This window comes from Thunnus maccoyii, chromosome 8 (genome assembly GCF_910596095.1).
Source record: "Thunnus maccoyii chromosome 8, fThuMac1.1, whole genome shotgun sequence".
NCBI classification, from domain to species: domain Eukaryota; kingdom Metazoa; phylum Chordata; class Actinopteri; order Scombriformes; family Scombridae; genus Thunnus; species Thunnus maccoyii.
Genome location: NC_056540.1, coordinates 5,634,399 through 5,645,516, shown reverse-complemented (window position 1 = coordinate 5,645,516; position 11,118 = coordinate 5,634,399).

Here is an 11,118-nt window from a genome sequence, read left to right as displayed (position 1 = left end):
TATTAAACCAAAACCACAATCTTTCCCTTACCTCAACCTCAAGTTTATTCCCATACATTACCATAAAAAAAGTCTTCTTGTGCTTTGAATACTTCTTGCTACAAGCAGATTCCTAATGCAAGAGTGGATATTGTGGGAAAACAAATTAAATCACTTGTGGGTGAAACCTTATTGATTCGTTCCATATCAACAATTTGCCAAATAGGTTAACTAACAATGTTTTGTTGATTAAAAAAAATACGACAAAACATAATCTGGGCGGAATTGTTTTCTCCTATATGTATCTGCTGTTGCAAATTAGTTGTATTTAAATGTAATTTCAGGGCGACATGATTCCACTGCCTGAAATGTTTACACTGCATTTGCAATCTTTAAAACACACTTGTATCATAAAACATTTCAGTGGCATCATAAATACAGACAGTAAAGTTACCAAGAGCAGCAGTCAACACAAGACAAGTAACGCTAGCAGATAATGGTCCTTCCCAAATGGCTGCTAACTTTTCCTGATTACTGAAGCCAAAAACTGTTTTATTTACAGGGACACATAGCCATACAGCATTATTGAAAATACCCATTCAGAGGGGTGACACTGACACAGGTGCAGAGGTAAACAACATACCAGTCAGCAGCATTTTGGAGAATCTATTGAAGAATCACTTGAGAGGGAGAGATATACATATCCATAAATATCATAACTACATGTCTCATGACACAGATGTAATCACTTTTTTAAGTAATTAGTTTTTTTCAGATCTAGCTGATAATTATGTCAAATACTGGCCCAGGAAAATGTCTTCCTGTACATTTTGAAACTAGTCGAACACTGAGCCGAGAAAAACTCTAACTTTAATGTCTCGCTGTACCACCTTTCACTTAAATTTAAGTTCTGAAGGTTGGGATAACTACTTTTTTAACAACTGACATCTCACGTCTATCACACCACAATTCACTCTGACCATCACCACGGTGACTCGCTTTCATTTCACCTTCATAACTTTTATGGAATTGAACTTGTATTTGTCCCCGGTATGCTTGTTGTAAATCTGTATGGCACAATATCCTTGGAGAAACATACACCTTCACTACAGCTTACAATTATATATTGAATCACCACTGATTTTTTCTGTTATGTCCCTCCTTCTACTAAACACTTGAAAGAAGAATTTGTTCTTCACTCTTACATTTTCTATAATAGTTCTCAAAGGTCACTCAAGGATCAGCATTATATTATTACCACATTTGAATGAAAAGAAAAAAAGTATCTGCAGGCAGCTTTATGTGTGTGGTTCTTTCTGTGCTGTGTTGCCTTCTTTACTGGAATTCTTTACTTCCATGTGTTATATGACCTTATGACCTGTGTTGATTTTTTTCTATCTTTTTCAATTTTTGTTATTTTTGATTATTATTAGTTTACTATTCAGTAGAACACAGTTTGGCATGCTCACTATCATTGTGCATGCATGGTCACCATACCAACAGCTGTGCTGTGCATAGATAAACTGTTGTTCAAGAAATAGCTACAGTTTAACATTTCATTTTATGTATGGATGAAACAACCGAGAAACAGTGTGTTAATTGGTGAATTTTAGAGATGCTCATGAGAACATTTTTGAACTTTAGATATTCGGAAAAAAGGAAGGGAGCCATCAAATGCATAAAAAATGACATGAAGACCACAGAAAGGGCTTTGATCAGCAGCTACTCTGGTTTGCAAGGTGTTTTAAGCTTATTGGCACTCTTCCTCAGTCAGCATGACAAGGTTTATGCTGATGTGAATGATGCTGTAAATACGTCATACTAAACTTCAGATAGATAGATAGACCTGGTCTAGCTGTTTATCCTTAGCTGCTTGCAGTCTTCATTCTAAGCTAGGCCAACTTACTCCTGGCTCTAGCCCTAAACCTAATATACATGTGTAATATCAGTAGTATCAATTTTCTCATCTCATTCTCAGACAGTGAATAAGCGACTCTCTTTAAAGCTGCTGTAATCAATATTTTATATTCGCAAAGGATCAAATGACTACATTTAATGTTTAAAGAGTGGCTCATATTGACCAACCCACAAAGACTGCAGTTTTCCTCAGCTGTATGGAACATATTAGCATCTTTCAGCTCATTCTTTTTGCTTTTGCGACTCCCAACTTTACTGTGTAGTCTCAACACTTTTGTCAGTGTTGTTTCCAGCTGCAGGAGGCAACTGATTTCAGCAAAAAGCTCTGATAAACACACTGTACGCTAGATAGAGCTAGAAGGAGAGTGGACTTACATTCAACAGATGACCAGGAACACACATCTAAATGAATGCTAATGTTGCTACATGTCTGCTGGATGAGTGAAACGACAACTATTAGCCAAGACGTTTGTCACATCAAGTTTATTAGGTGATAAAAGGCCAATGTTGGTTTTACAGATTGTTCCACTGCCCAAGAACTGCTCAAGAACAATTGGAAGCAGCCTTGTCAGAAAATAGATTAACACAATGTTCAGCACACAGCTAGGCTTTTGACTCCAAACCCTCCTGTTTGACTCTCTAGGTTGGCGAGTCAGTATTCCTCCCATCCTGTCTCCATGTCATCCATTCCTCTTTCCATCTTCCCTCCCCTTCCATCCACCCAGTCCATCAGTCTGTGAGTCAGTGTTTCAGAGCCATGGGGAGTCTGGCAGCCTTTTTGCCACTTCATCACTGACCTTCCTCCTTCATCTACTCCTCCTCCTACATTGTCTTCTTCCCTTCTGCCTCTCTTTTCTCCACTTGCTCATTTGCTTGCTGTCTCCCGCCGACCTCTCCTGTCTCCTCTACCTTTGTTTCCAACTCTCCCACTCTTTCTCCCTGACCTTTTCTCTCTTCTCTTTTTGACGTCTTTATCACTGACCTCTTGCCGTGCCTGATGACGGTCTCTATCTCTCTCCCTCCTTCTCTGTCTGTCTCTCTCTCCCCCTTTCTCCATATGCATGTTGATGAATGCGGTGCACCAGCCGGCACGATTACTCAGACTTGTTCATTTTCATATAAAGTGTCGTTCTGCAGCCAAAGTGGAGGGAAGGAGCATATTCTCCAAGGTTTTATTAGTGGATATTAGAGAGATTGCAGGGTTTTACTGCAGAGAAAGTGAGGAAGGGAGCGGGTGAAGAGAGAGGAGGGGCGGCCGGGACAGATGAGGAAGCCCATGAGAAATATAGAGATATGGAGAAGAGTGGAAAAAACAAGTAGAAGGTACAGTTACAGTCATGTGACTTCAGAAATGACCAGAAATAAGCCACACTTCTGAGTGAGAATATCTGCATGTTGTACTTTCACCAGAGTATAAACTTTTGCAAATATCATTGGATATATCCATTTTGTCTCAAAAAGAATACCATGATCACTTAGACATTTTTTAAACAAGGTATGGTAATAATCTGAGTTGCCAGTAACAAAAAGTTTCCATTTCATCCTTCATTGCCCTGAAAACAGTGCTTAATGCTTTTAGGCATTCCTCATTTAAACTAATGACTCCAGCTAGCCACAAGCTAATGAGCCTGCTTGTTGCCAGCATTACCCAGTGGTTTTAAGTCAGAATGTTGTCTGACAGTCACAAACCTCAAACTGGAATAAATAAGTCCATCTTGCAGAGCTGCAGTCTCCACAGTAGTTTAGGTTCATCCTTCATCTCCCAGGTTTGATTTTCCAACAAATACTATATGCGGATACTAATGGATTATCCAATCTCTAGATGGATTTTATAGATGTGTTTGCCAAACTTCAGCTAGGTCTGCTTATATATATGGTGCAGTTTATGTATAAACATCTAACAAATCTGCTTTTATGGAGTTTTATGGAGGAACTTTGATTTGTATAGTTTACAGCAGTGTTAGTAATACCAAACCACAACATGAGAAAAAAAAATATAAAAAAAGAAAAAAAGTTTCCACTGTTTCACATTTTCAAAGTTTCTTATGATCAGAATGTAGATTTGAAGAGTGGAGTAGAGAACATCGACTTTGTTAGCTTATTCTTTCTGAGGAGCTTTCATGGGTTGGAAAGTTAGTTTTAAAATTGGATCCATTGCAGATGATTATTTTAAAACTGTAGTTAGTAGCACTTTCTTCATAACTAATTACTCTTTACATGTTCAGTCTGTTTGTTTGTAGCTTTGGCTGTTCAGGCCATGTCATATCCCTTTTGCTGTTAGGCTGAGTTTAGACCAAATCAGGCAATGCAACACTACCACACAGGGTTCTGTGGAGGTGTAGACATGTCACTACATGGTCCATTGCGTGACGTACCTGATCATAGCACAAATAGAAATACTAAACAGAAATTCTGACTTGCAGCCCAATACATTGCCAAGCAAGTGAACTGCAATGTACGTCTTTGTACTCCCTCATGGTAGGGTTGTACAGCTCTGGAAAGGTCATTGCGGTGGCGATCAGTCTCTCTTCCATCTTCACAGTTCCTTGGTAAACAGTGGAATGCTACAATGCTACATGGTAAACAAGGTTCTTCTTCCCGTGAGTGTCTTTGGTCTGATCATCAGCTTACGTGATTGGCCAACACAGCATGACATTGGGTTGCGTTCTGGCAAAAGTTGATTCTGGCTCATCTTTTTGCCAGACCACCACTACAGCTTTTTGCTGAGTCCTATGCAGTCCATATTCCCGCAGTGTAAATGCACTGCCACACAGGTACCAAATCCCACAGGTATTTGGTCATAAACAAACAAGTTCTGACTTAATGATGGTGCTAGAGGAAAAGTTAGGGGAGCACCATCACAATAAGGAAAATATTCACATTTCATCCTGTGAGGAAAGTTCATGGCAATCCATCCAATAACTATTGAGACATTTTCAGAAAATAACCAAAATACCTTCACGGTGACATTGACAATAAAAAAAAATCCCATACAGGCTGGTACATTTACTTTGTCCTTTCGTTGTTACTATTATTTCTCATTTTAAGAATCATTTTTGTGTCCTAGCGAGGTCCAAGCTAGTTTTCAGTGAGCTGTGTAAGCTGCTAGTGAACTGGCCTGATTGGATTATTGAAGATGGACACTATAGGCAGTAACAATGAGCTTCACAAACATAAATACAACACTACCACGGATGTCTTCCCTGCAGTAAAGAGACATGCTGAACACAATGATCCCTCGAACCATTCTTCAGCGAGCCCTGAAGGCATCCTTTATAGCCTTGTATCAAACTGCCCACGCAAAGAAACTGCATGCAGTCAATGGAGATCTAATTCTTCCTGCTGCTACAGACATTGTCTGGTAAGTTGATGAGGCTGCTAGGAGTGCTGATAAACTATTCATCTTTACCAAAACAATGCTGTGGTGCAGTGGAATGGCTTTATTCTTCTAGTGCTGAATCACTAAAGTGATTAAAAAACAACACAATATAGATTTAATTAAATTATGTTGAATGCTTCTAAATTTGAAAGAGTAAACTGAAACATAATGAACAAACTGAATAAAAGGTGAAACATGTAAATGAATTATTTTCTTTAAAGATGTGCTAAGAACACTGAATATTAGATTTAAAAAAAAACTGAATAATTAGAATAAATGTAATAAAATTAAGAAAATAAAAGGCAATGCACGTACATCTCTGCTATTCAACACCATTTTATTTTCCCAATCAGATGGTCCTGCGTCTTGCACAGTATGTGGGTGGATGGTAGCTTATGTTTGATTGGTGGGGGGCCCTGGCAGGACAGTGCTCTATTTTGGGTGTCCTTGGCATAAAAGAGCTTGACATCCTCTGGGATATTGTAGCTTTAAATACAATTTACTCACTGCAAAATGTGCTGAAAATAATCTTATGTACAACCTGATTTTATATAAAGTAAAATGGATTAGTATTATCTTTTTAAAACCTGTTTGCTTTTATCAAATCACATCTAACAATGCAGACGATCTGATGTAAATGTGCCTTGTGCTGTGTGAGCACCAATGCAAAAACTTGGCTTAGATGTTAGAGAATCAGAGCCATAGAGCCCCCTGATGGCTTGTAAAGACTTCAGTTTGACACAGCCTGTGTTGCTATTAACACGTGCTGTACTGAACTGCACAAAACTGCACCTGCTGTACCAAACTCCACATAGAAATGTGATAAAAAGTGTGAACTGTCTGCACTCCTCTCTTTTCATTCATTGACCTTGAGGACTCATTTGACAGAAGACCTCTGCTTGTGTAGATGAAATCATTTCAAGTGAATTGTGGAATACACTAGATACGATCAGACTTATTGTACCCAGAAGGGAAATTGACTTTTGCTGTACAAGACCATTTCTCCCGTTGGGGCAAGCAACTTATCGTATGTCATCTCAGATCAAGATGTTTTTGAGGAACTTTCTAAGGCTTGAGGTCTTAGAAGTCAGACCTGAGGCCAGATGCATAAAACTCTGTGTAGATTCATGACTAAAACTGTGTGTACACACAAAGCCAGAAATATGCAGAGGCATTCTTTTCATCAGATTTGTAAAGCTGTGCGTACACATGGTTCTGTTTCATAAATCTCAGTCCTGTGAAACTGGGTGCACATGAACAAGCCTCATTTCCACTCTCACAATGAGCCATAAATGGATGACGACATGCACTGAACCAGCTGAACCACAGGCAACCACAACATTTTAATGTGAAGTTTAGGAAAGTGCTTATGGATTCATCATCAAGATCTTTTAAACCTCATTTCACAAAATAAAGTCTAATTAATGTAGTCTCTTAATTAATTAAAAGACTAATTGTCCAAGTGCAATCCTTATAAAAGAAAATAGTTGTAAAAGGTTTTATGGGTTTATCAAAAACTCAGACATTACATTAGGTTAAAAAAAGTCAGTAAGAGCCATATCATTAAGTTATTTTGTGTCTTTTATGTGTGTGGGGAGTTAAAAAAAAATGTGGAAGCCTGAAACATTTTTTCAGCATATGTGCCCAGCGAGCAATTTTCATTGGAATGAATGGGCCACCATGTTGAAACAGATATCCAGTTCTCTTGTTACATTCATGGCTTTTACGCCTCACATATGCTCCCAGAGTTCAATCAGTTCTAACTTTGACCTTGTTTGTCACAGCCAATGAGATGAGAGCTGACCGTGACATTAACATAAGGCAACCTCTGACAGACAAAAAGCTCATTCTCTCTTTTGAAGAACTGTGCGACACCACCTTAAAATTTTATCACAATCTTGGAAGGAAGACAACTGGGAGAATGTCAGCTGCTGGATAATTTTATCATTCATGCCATGTTCAGCAAGAAAAATTTGGAAACTGGCCACCGTTTTAAGTATCACTGCTCCACTGTTGCTCCTTTACAGAATGACTGACTTTAGCTTTGTTAGTTGAAGTCAAAGCACACCGAGCACAGCCTCACTCACCTATTGTTAGCTTAGATACTGAATACTGAACATACATTTGAAGGAAGCTCTTGTTTGGATTAAATCTACTCAATAACAGAGTAAAAAAAAAAAGAAGAAAAATAAACTCAACAGCAGTGAGTTGTTCTTTTTTCCAGCGAACATCACCACTCAGCCAGGCAGAGTGAGATAGTGTGTGATCAATTAGCCTGGCAAACACTAATTTGACTGTTTGACACTGAATGCAAAGGCTCCTGTGTGTTTGTAGGAGTGCAGATGCTGAGTGTGCAAAGTTCGAACTGTATGTACATGACTGCCAGGACGTGTGTGTGTGTGTGTGTGTGTGTGATTTGAGCAGCTGTTTGGTAATCCCTCCCATGGATTGCAGAGAAGTTATCTTTTCTGACAGAAGAAAGGCCCAGCAGAGGGAGGAGGTGTTCTAAATTCTAATCTCTCAACGGTTTGTCGATAATGCTGCCGGCGGTTTCACAGCCCATTCTGCTCACAGCCGTGTCAATTGGGTAAACCCGGCACAGGCCAAGATATTGCTCTGTCTCTCTCTCTGACACACACACGACACTGCTTTATTTTCTTACTCTCCTTACTCGTGATAAGGAAGGAAGGGCGTGAAGAGGTTGTTTCTTTTTTGGAAAACAGGAGCTCTGTGTGCCATCCAGTGTGTGCAGCTATCTGCTGAGAGATACTTGATGAAGCTCCGCTTTACATGTGCTGCAATGATGCACAGTCGCTCCACCTCCAGGAGGAGTCATGTCTCAGCCCTCAGAGGGCACATAGACCAAACTACTCATCATGGCTTTTATGTCACCTGAACATCTTTTTTTTTTACAGCATATGAGAATGCTCTACTGCAGAATAACTGATGCCAGCAAATTCTTATTTTTAAAGTGTGATTCTGGCTCTGCAGTACATTATTTTATTACCAATGAACATTATAAAAATGACCTCCAAAGCCCCTAAAATATGTCTTCTTCAACATATTGTCTCTGTGATGAGACATGTATCGTAGTGACTCGTTCATACCTAGTGCAGTGTTCATCTGGATAAGGAAAACATGTTAATGCAATGTGTAAATGTATGCATTGGTTGAAAAAACAAAACCTCTGCAGGCTAAATGTACAGTAGCTCCAAACCAGCCAAGTTAGGAGAAACTCTTAAAAATAGTGTCTAGTGTCTGAAGTATGCCACAGATTTATTTTCATTGCATCAACATTGTCAAACTCATGATGAAAAATAAAATAAAATAAAAATAAAAAAAACAAAAAAAAGAAGATCAAAATCGACGCAACAGAACCCAAGATATTTAACACTTGTGTTTGGTCTGAGATTAATTCACAAATTAAGTCTGTTAAGGGCAGTCCCTCAACTACTCACAGTAACAAAGACTCACAATCAGCCAGCTGCTGCAGGTAATGAGCCTTGTGGTCAGTGTTTTTGAAAAATATGACAAAAAATCGTTTGTAAAACCATATTTTTATGGCAGACAAGCTAATAAGGATGTAGTCAGTTCAGCTTCAAGTGTAAACAATCCAATAACTTCAGAGATGATGGTTTGTACAACTCTTTTACTCGGACGCTAGAAGTGCTGATGCACTGATGAACTGATTTATACATCGAACCAAAAATGGGCTCCTAAGATTGTACTTCAGCTGACATTTCATCAGGTATAAATTCAATAATCATCAACTGCAATAAAGACAGAAAGTCATGTATTTTCTGGATTACCCAGTAAAATTGGTGCCATATGTAGAATTACCCCAGCTCGTGCAAAGCAATAACATTAAAAACAAAAACCAAATTAAAGCATAAATTAAGTATGAGAAAAGCATAAGTACCAATAAAATCACACAGTGAGAATGCACAAAATGAGGGAAATCTGTCTACATATGTGTGTCTGTCCCACTTCTGTGTATTGCTAAATATTTTATCTTCCATTGACTGACACAGACCAGTCACCTGTAAACTAATCACTGTGAACATACAGTATAAGTTCACTCATATCTTAGTGAGTAAAATCCTCAGTAAAAGTTACTCTCAGTAGGTTTGTGAATTGGTCTTAAATGAGGACTAAACAAGAAAAATGCTCAAGAAATGGCCAGTCAAAAACATGGTGACTTCAAAACATTTTGCACTTTTTTTTCTCCATTGAAATGGACATGAAGCTTGCAAAGGAAGAAAATGCTTTGAATGCTTTAGAGGTTGTTTGTGCCTGTAGGAGTGCAGCGATGAGCCACCCACCCTGGTAAACAAGTCATACAGAGCTTTTAGTCTGAATGCATTAGTATTCTGGAAACTGAGGGTTGTGGTGCAGGTCAAAATTGTGCTTGAAGCTGCATTTGACAACTTTAGTTCCAGTTGAATGTGGGAGATTTCAAAAGGTTTATAAGTCTTATTTCCATTATGTCATTAATTTTGACCACTGTGCACTCAGTCTTAAATTTGGCTTCCTAATTGGCAGGTGGGAGGGAGGCTATGAGGGCACGTTTTTGGACACTGTACTTACTGCTTGAATTTATGTCTTGAGGTGCCAGTATGCAGTGGTGGCCTAAAGGTTAGAGAAGCAAGCTTGTGACTGGAAGGTCGCCAGTTTAATTCCACGGACTGGCAGGATAAATTTGGGTGAGGAATTACCACCACTGAGGTGCCCTTGAGCAAGGTCTGCTCCACTAGACCTGCACAGAGACCAGTAGATCAGACTGTGGTTGCAGTTGTGTAACTGTGTGAATGTGATAAGGGCATTCTTGAAGAAGAGAGTATTGCTCTCAGAGTATTAAGGTTTAAACAAAGTGCTTGTTGGATTATGTTTGTAACATTACAACAGTTTGACAAGCAGGCCCACTTCATGCAGCAACTGGCCAGGCGTACAGAGGTGACAAAGTGGGCAGGGGTTTGAAGTTCTCTCTTAAAACATTTTTCTGGATTTCTGTTTATACATTACTATGATGTAAGATATCTAAGTTAAACATGAGCAAAGTTCCAAAATTTGAGGTCCATGTATGTAGAAATGCTCAGTGCAAGTCAAAAGCCGGGCTTCAACCTGCCCTGAATGCTTCATTTGTCACGTTTTTCTCTACCTTGCCAATGAGCTTACATCGGCTCGTCGCGCATGCCCAATAACAACTGTCTGTTCCGTAGACTCGGTTGTTAAAATCTTTCCATGTGTTGTTTGCGTTGTCCACTCTCATATTTCAGATGAGATTCTGGCTCAAACATGGATGGATATATTTGAGAAGATAACATTTCGAGAAAAGAACAAGAAAAAGAGGTGAAATCGTACTACTGTAGTTTGTTTCATTGTTTGTTGATGTAGCCTCTGCAAACTGGTTGACATCTGCCTTGGGGCAGCGTACAAGAGCTGGCCAATCAGAACAGAGTATGCTTATCTGGAACTTAAAGAGACAGGGGCTAAAACTGCCTGTTTCAGACAGAAGCTGAACTGAGGGACTGCATGAAGAGTCAGTATAAGATAAATGAGGAGTTGTTTTTTTTAAAAAATTGTAAGATACTTCAGTAGAGCCCCGGATTAAAAATATAGACCTGGAAATGTGTATAACATGCCCCCATTTAAGCTTTCTTTTCATTCTTCACACAGCTACTTTCATTAGAGATTCATCTAGAGATTCGGTGTGTTGCCTATTTTTTCCACGTGAGGTGCACAGTTTTAAGTTTTATAGTGTCAATGTCTATATCTGTAGAATATAATTTACAGACATGAAAAAAAAAAATAATAATAAAAAATATATTTTTTAACTCAACACC